This window comes from Camelus bactrianus, chromosome X, assembly GCF_048773025.1.
Source record: "Camelus bactrianus isolate YW-2024 breed Bactrian camel chromosome X, ASM4877302v1, whole genome shotgun sequence".
Classification (NCBI taxonomy): Eukaryota; Metazoa; Chordata; class Mammalia; order Artiodactyla; family Camelidae; genus Camelus; species Camelus bactrianus.
Window position 1 is genome coordinate 116,494,389 of NC_133575.1, and position 7,989 is coordinate 116,502,377.

The following is a 7,989-nucleotide window of genomic DNA, read 5'->3' on the forward strand; positions in this document are numbered from 1 at the left end:
CCTCCTTGGGGCTGGCTACCTGGGCAGCGAAGCTCCTTTGCCGGTCAAGCACCCACAGCGGTGGTGCCTGCGGTTCCAGGCCCCCCAGGCGAGCTGGGAGGGCAACGTGGGGACGGTGGACCCTCCACTGGGGTGGTGTGTGTGAACACGCGTGCACCTATGTGACATCTGCTCTGGGGAATCACACCTGGACGAGGTGCTCCTCACCTAGCCTTGGGACAGGACAGGACCCGTCCTGGGTGGGGAGGGGGAGGGGAAGAGCAGGTAAAAAAGGCCCAGAGGGATACTCCACTCCACTGCTCCCCACCCCCGGTATGAACGCACCTCCTGGCGCCCAGCTGCTCTCTGGTGGTGGGAACCCTGGCGAATGCACCCCTCGACATGCTGGCTCCCTGAGGACACGTTCTGGGAGGGGCAGGAGACAGGGCCGGGTCCTGGGCCCCGGGGGTCCCCACCTGTGCCCGCACCCCCTCGGGGGCGGGGGAAGGCACAGGTGACATCACCCGCGGTTCCAAGGGCGTCTGCGGCGGTGGCGGCAGCCGGGCAGCGTGACCTGCGCACTCCAATGGCCCTGCGGTCTCCAGGGCGACGCGGAGGGTCCGCGCTCCGCTGCCACTGCGCCCCCGCCCTGGGTCCCCACTGCAGTGAGCGGTGGCGAGCAGGCGCTGGAGCGCTGGTCCACGTGCGGCGGGGAGACAGGGGCCGGGAGCGGGAGACAGCGGGGGAAAGTGGGGCGCCGGACCCTGTGGGCACTCAGAGCTGCCCCGGGCCCCTCCTGCTGGGACCTCGGCCAGGAAGGAGCCCGACCGAGACGAAGGTACCAGACCCCGGGAGGGTGCGCTTGGCCCCGGGAGACCCCCACCGCCCTCCGCCAGCCTCGGCGGGACTGCCACAGCCTGCGGGGACGGGGACGGGGACGGGGACGGGGACGGCGTGGGGAGGGGCTGTGGTCCCCGAGGGGCAGGCGGAGAGCGGGGGGGGGGGGTCTACCCTGGACCGCAGAGGCGCGGTGGGGGGAGGAGGGGCAGCACCGGGTGGGGGCGGGGGCGGGGGCGGGGCGGCCTTAACCTCGCTCTTGTCCGGTTCGCATTCACAGGCTGTGGAGTCCTGGGCCATCTGCTGTTGCTCTGGGAGTTGGCCCAGATTTATGTGCATCACACACCGATGATTCTCCCCTAAATTAGACTCCGCAGAGTTAGGAAACATGCCTTTGAGCCTGTTGCAGGACTGGTGTCGGGGCGGGGTGGGGGGGGGGGGACATCTGAACACCTGGAGGTCCATACTCATTCTGGGGATTCCTGAGGCCTGTGGTGAGGATGAGTTTGAGGACACTCTTCAGGACACTTTCAGGCACCTGGGCAGGTGTAGGGTCATTGGCAGGATATTTAGGAGGGAGGAGAATGACCAAGGGTTTCTCCTAGAGCTTAGCCAAGATACCGACTATGCTTTGAACCCCAGGGAAATACCAGGGAAGGGAGGGCCCTAAAAAGTGGTTGCAAAACCTTGTAGCTCAGATGGCGACTTTCTCAATAGACTGAACCGCTTCTTAGAGGAGGAGAGGTGGACAATGTCAGACATGAACAGAGTCCTTGGATCAGACACCAGTTGTCCTGCTCCGAGAGTGGCCATGTCACCTGATTTCTGGACCTGGGCCCAGGCCCCGGGGACAGCCGCACAGCCTCTGCTAGAACAAAGGTACCGAGAACTGAGAGTATTTTCTGGGAACACCATGTACATCCCAGGGGTGATGGTATTTTAAGCCTGGTTCGAACACACCACTGAGGTGCTACAGGGTGCCTGAAGGGGAGAAGAGGCGTTGGCTGATGGAGTGCTTGCGGGGCCCTGCCCTCCAGGTGGTCAGTGGGCTCCAGGCCCACAATGCTGCCCTAACTGTGGAGGAGTGCCTGGCAACACTGTGGCAGGCGTTTGGACCTGTGGAGAGCCGTAAAATTGCCCATGTGAAATTTTGTAAGGCATATCAGGAGGCAGGTGAGAAAGTCTCTATCTTTGTGTTACGTTTGGAACACCTGCTCCAGAGAGCTGAAGGAGAAAAAACACTCTTACGAAGGAATGAAAATCAGGGTGGGGCCACCCTTACTGACAAACTTCAAAACAGGCTGATGAAACAACAAAGGAAGCCTCCTAGGTTCCTGGCACTGGTGAGGCTCCTGCATGTGGAGGAGGACTGGGAGACCACTTTCAGGCCAGAGAGAGGCTGGAGTGGCCAGAAGCAGGCATAAGTTCATCTGCCAGAGCCAGCGGTTCCAGGGCAGTGTCCTTCCCTGTCCCTGGATGTGCCCAGCAGGCCAGGCCTTCCCAAGGTTCCTGACGCAGAGGGGGCAGAGGCCACCACTGAAAGGAGGTTGTGCCAAGGGCCAGCACTCCAGGCTCAGGAAAACAGAAACACCACATGTCCTGCAATAGCCGTGGAGAAGACGGCCACATGAGGGCACGGTGCAGCAACCCGGCAAGCCTGCTCTTGGTAAAGCAGGAGAGACAAACTGCCATTCAGTCGGGAAATGAGAGCTGGGTCTGGGACAAGACCCATCCCAAGCTAAGGTGAAGTAGGCTCAGGAGAACAAGGCAAGGCTTCTTACTGTGGGCCCAGGAGACAAAATAGTTATTGGAAGAAGGGGAAGGGGCAGTCCACACAAACAGCATGGGGCTTGAGCGAGGCAGAGGGGCAGGGAAGCCAAGCCCAGGTCAAGCCTCCTTGTCCTCTGCCAGCTGAAAGGGACTCCATCAACCAAGCCACAAGCAGCTCAGTGAAGGCCAAGCACGGGGCTCTGAGGAGGTGCTGGTGACCCAAACAGGGGGCCACCATATTTAGCACACGGGCTGCCCGAGCCTTAGAGACCCCAACGCAGCAGACGCTGAAAGGGTGTGGCCAGGTGTGTGATTTGATAAAGCCGCCCATGAAACTCGACATATCAAATTAGCCTAATTATATGTAGCACCTCTGTTTTTATAAAGTGAAATCTCTTTTGTGATTTTCCAGGATCCCTCTTGGAAAACACAAATAAAACTTGAGACCAAGGATATATCACTAAGGATTTGAGTGTGGAAGGTAAAATTAAGAAGTTGTCAGAAGCTTTGAATATTTCTTTAAATAAGATGATAGCTCAGCGAGAAACACTACTTGTCTATCTACTTTACCAAAGTGACAAAATATTTTAAAAGTAAATAGAGGAGGCAACGCAATTATAAAGAACCTTAGTTCTTTCAAAAGTGAGACTTGGTTCTCAAGTAATTAAGGCTATAATAAAGTGAACATAAAGCAAAGAAAATTATTCTGGTAAGAAAGAATCCTTGCTTTCTAGGCAGATTACTCAAGAAGCAAAGAAAAGCTTTTCATTAACTCTTATTGAGAGCACACCAATAATCTAAGAAACATGTCACCTTATTAACAGAGAAAACGAAATTCTAGTTTTGCATCAGTGTGCTATTTGATATTATAGCTCATCTTTAAAACCTTATAAATAAAGCCATTGAACTTTAACTACCATTGACCACAAGAAATAAAATCCCTTTTCTGAGAACCACATCCATCCAGGTTTTGTCCTACACATTCATCTTTCTCATTCTGGAACAACCAGTCATTTTACTTTCGGACAAAATTATTCTTTTTCTTTAACAAAAACGCATTCTGCATACCTTCTATACTTTATTTAGTCTAAATCTAAGGTTTATTTTTTCTCAAAGTCTACGGTTTTCAGTTACCAAAAGATCTTGGAAAGTATCTTTAAGGCTGATGTACTACACATGGAATATAATTACTATTGAAATAAAGTTTTGTGAGAATGAGTTCCCTTTCATTAATTTCTGAGAATTTTGAGTATTCAATTTATAAAAGCACTTAATTATCTCTAAACCAATAATAATGGAGCTCCTTGGGGTGATTTTATAATCTCATTTGGTAATACCATCAGGGGTAGGAAATGTTACGTACACATATGGGCACACAAAAACATGCATATAAAATAAATAAAAGTCCCGGGGAAGTAATAGACAGCATGGACACTATACTTAATAATAGTGTACTATATTGTATATTTGGAAGTTGTTGAGAGAGGAGATTTTAAAAATTCTCATCGCAAGGGAAAAAAAAAACTATGTGTGGCGATAGATGTCAAATAGACTTATTACGGTGGTTATTTTGCAACATATACAAATATCATTAAGTTGTACACTTGAAACCAATATATGTTTTTAGAGGTGTTTCTTAACCTCCACTTTTCTAGGATCACAGTCAGAACACGTCTTCCCATGGTATCACCCTCTGTGACAGCTCGTGATACCTGTAATGCCAGGGGGCTGAGTGGGGGCTTGTGAGAGTCCTCAGGTAAAAGTAGGTAGGGTAGGTAGACCCCTACTTGGGGTCTGCGACTTTCTGGCAGCAGCAGGTAAGCGCTTTTGCTTGGCACAGGAACCGGAGTGATTAACCGGCCTCTCAATAGTTCCTTCTAATTAAGGAAGGCGTATTCAGGTCTGTGCTCCCCTTCCCAGACGTAGCGCGTATCTGTGCTCAAAGGGGAGTCTGCAGATATCTTGCTTAGTAATCTTTAATTTAAAATTTGGTTTGCTTTTCATATTTTTATGAAGACTTTACCAAAAAGCCTCTTCTTTTGTGTCCCAAATAAAGCAAAAGAAATTTATTCTGTCACCAAAGTCCCACAGCTTGAAAAGTGACTACAGGCTTCGGAGCCGTGATGCTCAAAGCGTCCGTCAAGGATTCGCCGCATCAGTCATCACGCTTTCGAGAAACGCAGAATCTCAGTCCCGCCCCAGCCCTCCTGACTCAGAGCTTGGCTTCTTATCGAGATCTCCCGGGGACTGTGCATGCCTTCCAGGGCACTAAACTGAGATTCACCCACGCCCTTATCCGGAGCAGCGCATTAGTGTCTCGCGGGCCCCTGGGCAAACATTGCAGCCGTCCTTTTGTGGAAGAAATCGCCTCTGGAAAAGGGCGGGAAGCAGTTTGGGTACTAGATGGGTAATGCTTGGTCGTGAAGTCGAGAGTATAATGGGAGAGTGAACTCCTTTGATAGTTTTCTACCTTTTGGTGAACCCTGCAAATTTTCATGCTTTTGTGTTTCACAGAAAGCAGCTGTATTCTTTTACCTAGAAAACAGCCTGATAAACTGGGATCTGGATTTCCTTTAGTGAGCACCCGCTAGGGCTTTACTTTTGCACTCAGCTCTGTGCAGACTGCGTGGAGTATTCAAATAGGGACAGCGGCTGGTGACTGTCACGCCACAGATCCCGTCCAATGGGGAACAGACACGAGGAACAGGAACTGCAAGGACTGCTAGGCCTGGTACAGCACGTGGCAGGCCTGGCGGGCTTCTTCGAGCTAATCCAAGTCTGGACTCGGCCCAGCTCGGTAACGTAAGGCGCCCCCAGCTTGATTCCCACTCCCTGTCGCCCGGGGGAAAAGCAGGGACAGGGGCGCAGGGCGGGGCACGGAGTTCCCCCTTCGAGAGGGTGGTGGGTGACACGCTGCTAGGGCGCAGCCGCGAGCGGGCTGTGTGCAGTCCCGGGGGGGGGGGGGGAGTCTGTCACCTCACAACCTCTTCCCGCCACCAGCTCCTGGCCCAGCCTGCACCGCGGCAGCGGAGGCGACAGGCGCAGGGTGGTTGCGGTGCTGCGGCACTCTGGTCTGGAGGCATCTCCAGCAGGTATGAGTTGTGGCCCGGGGCACAGAGAGCAACCCAAACCGCATGGGATTCCTCCCAGTGATCCTCGCCATCTTGCTTGGCATCCCAGGGGCTAGGGGCTGGAAGTAGGATCCCGCTGGGTCAGGCATGGCACCCCACCAGCTCCCTGCCATTTCCACACCTAACCCCGCCCAGAGCCACTGCGGTCAGGACAAGTGGCTCTGAGCCTTACCCTGGAGGGAAAGTGTCTTCAGTCCCACCCCTCTCCTGGCCTCCACCAGCTTCTACTGACCAGATGTATTCCTGCAATGGAATAGGGGGTGTTTGAGGTAGGGGGTGTGTGGAGGGGTGGGGTGACTTAGGAAGGTGGGCTTAGGTGTGTGTGCGGAGCGCAGGGGAATAAGGGTGGGAGGCTTCGGGACAGGAGTTGGACTCGGGTGTGGGCAGGGCTTGGGGCAGGGAAAGGCCTTAAAAAGAGGCCCCGACATAGCTTGGGTGGGGGCAGGGCTTCTTTAGGGATTTGTGGAGGGGTTTGAGACTTGGGCATAGGTGGAGGTAGGGCTTAGGAGGGGGATGGGACTTGGCTGGGGCAGGGATCCAGCTTCCGTGTGGGCGGCGCTTGGTGGCAGAAGTTGGGCTAGGGTGGGGGTGGGGCTTGGGGAGGGGTCGAACTTCTGTGGCGGTGGGGCTTGGGAGGGGATGGGACTTGGGAAGGGGTGGGCCTTGGTAGCGGCAGAGATCGAGCTTCCATGCGGGTGGGGCTTGGCGTCAGGGGTTGGGCTCAGGGGAGTGGGGCTTGGGAAGGGGTGGGACTTGGCGGGGGCAGGGATGGAGCTTCTGTGGGGGTGGGGCTTGGCCTCAAGGGGTTGGGCTCCGGAGGGGTGGGACTTAAGACAGAGGTTGAGCTTCAGTGAGGGCGGGACTCGGTGGCAGGGATAGGGCTTGGGGAGGGGTGGAACTTGACAGTGGGGGCAAGGTTTGCGGGCGGCGGTGGACCTGAGGGTGGGGCAGTAATCTTACTGTAAGGTCCCTTCTGTTCTAATACCGATTGCCAGTTGAGCCGTTTCTTGGCTCCTTATACCAGGGTACTTGTGGGCACCTCTGTAGACTCAGAATTGGCGCGGCCTGAGCAGGGGTGTCTGTGGCAGAATCATAGTGAAATACTTCTACCTTGCCTTGGACAGATCCAATGAAGCAGTACCCAGCACCCCGGGACCAGGAACTGCCTGACTGTGGTCAGAGCTAGAGGGCAGGCGTACTGTTGAGTGTGTGGGTGGAATCCCCGCAGCTGTCAGGGGGGCCCTAAGCAGCAGGTGAGCAGCTGTGAAGTGGACCTATGTTGGGAGGGGCCTCTGTAAAACTGACAAAAAGCAGGAGGGGAGGGGTGGTCTGCAGGGTAAGGTCACACCTAGGGTGAGAGTTGTCTGTTTCCTGCAGTGTGGTCCGGGAGACCCTTTTGGGGTCCCTTTTCGGCCCCTGATTCTAGTGTCTACACAATTTGAAACCATAAGCTCTTGTGTTTTTCAGCACTTGGTCCTTGCTGCCCACCCTCCAGCTCCCCTCCCCCCACAACAACAAAAGACACTTCTTTGGTCGGAGGCTGGTGACATCACCTGTTGCTCCCTGACCTGAATCTCCTCTGTGACGGAAACTCGGGGTCCCCGCTGTTTTTCGTATCCATGGCAACACTGCCGCTTGTCACACCTTCTCCACACCCACCAGTTTCGTTGCATGGTGCAGAACTCCAGCCATCTTTCTCATTTGTCAGGCATTTTCTGAGAAAGGAGGGAACGCCACGTCTCCATCCTCCGACCTTCGCCCCAGTGAAGAGGGTATCAGGTGCCCTGGGCCTGCAGAGCCCTGAGCCAGGGAGTGGGACAGCCTCCTGTTCACTCCTGCTTGGAGGGCTTTGGCAGTGTTCCTCGGCATCTGGCCCCACCTCTTGACTCTAGCCTTTCCACCACAGGCACCTCCAGTACACACAGCAGAGTTCTCGGACTTTGAGGAGGAACCCACAGCAAGAGGAGGTCAGCAGGGAGGGGATGAGTTGGGGGTAACTTGGCCTGAAGAGACCCCTCCACCAAATGATTGGGGAAGCCCTGAGAAGCAGGGATCCCTGTGAGTGGAAGTGGGGGAAGAGGAGGGGCTTTTGGTGGGGGTGGGAGGGTGGGCATTAATGATGCTCTCATCCCGTTTGCATTGCAGGCTGTGGAAACCTGGGACGATTCTGCCTTCATACTTGGCACTGGCTCAGGATTTTTTGAGTCCTGGTCCAACACTGTGAGCTGATTCCTGCCCCCGGTGTTAGATCGGTCCATAGAAAGCGGGAGCG

At 54.6% G+C, this 7,989-nt stretch overlaps 1 pseudogene; it reads left to right on the forward strand.

Moving 5' to 3' along the window:
- The first annotated feature begins 1,204 nt into the window (after positions 1-1,204).
- On the forward strand, positions 1,205-2,563 carry LOC141576337 (paraneoplastic antigen Ma3-like; annotated as a pseudogene).
- The last annotated feature ends 5,426 nt before the right edge of the window (positions 2,564-7,989 follow it).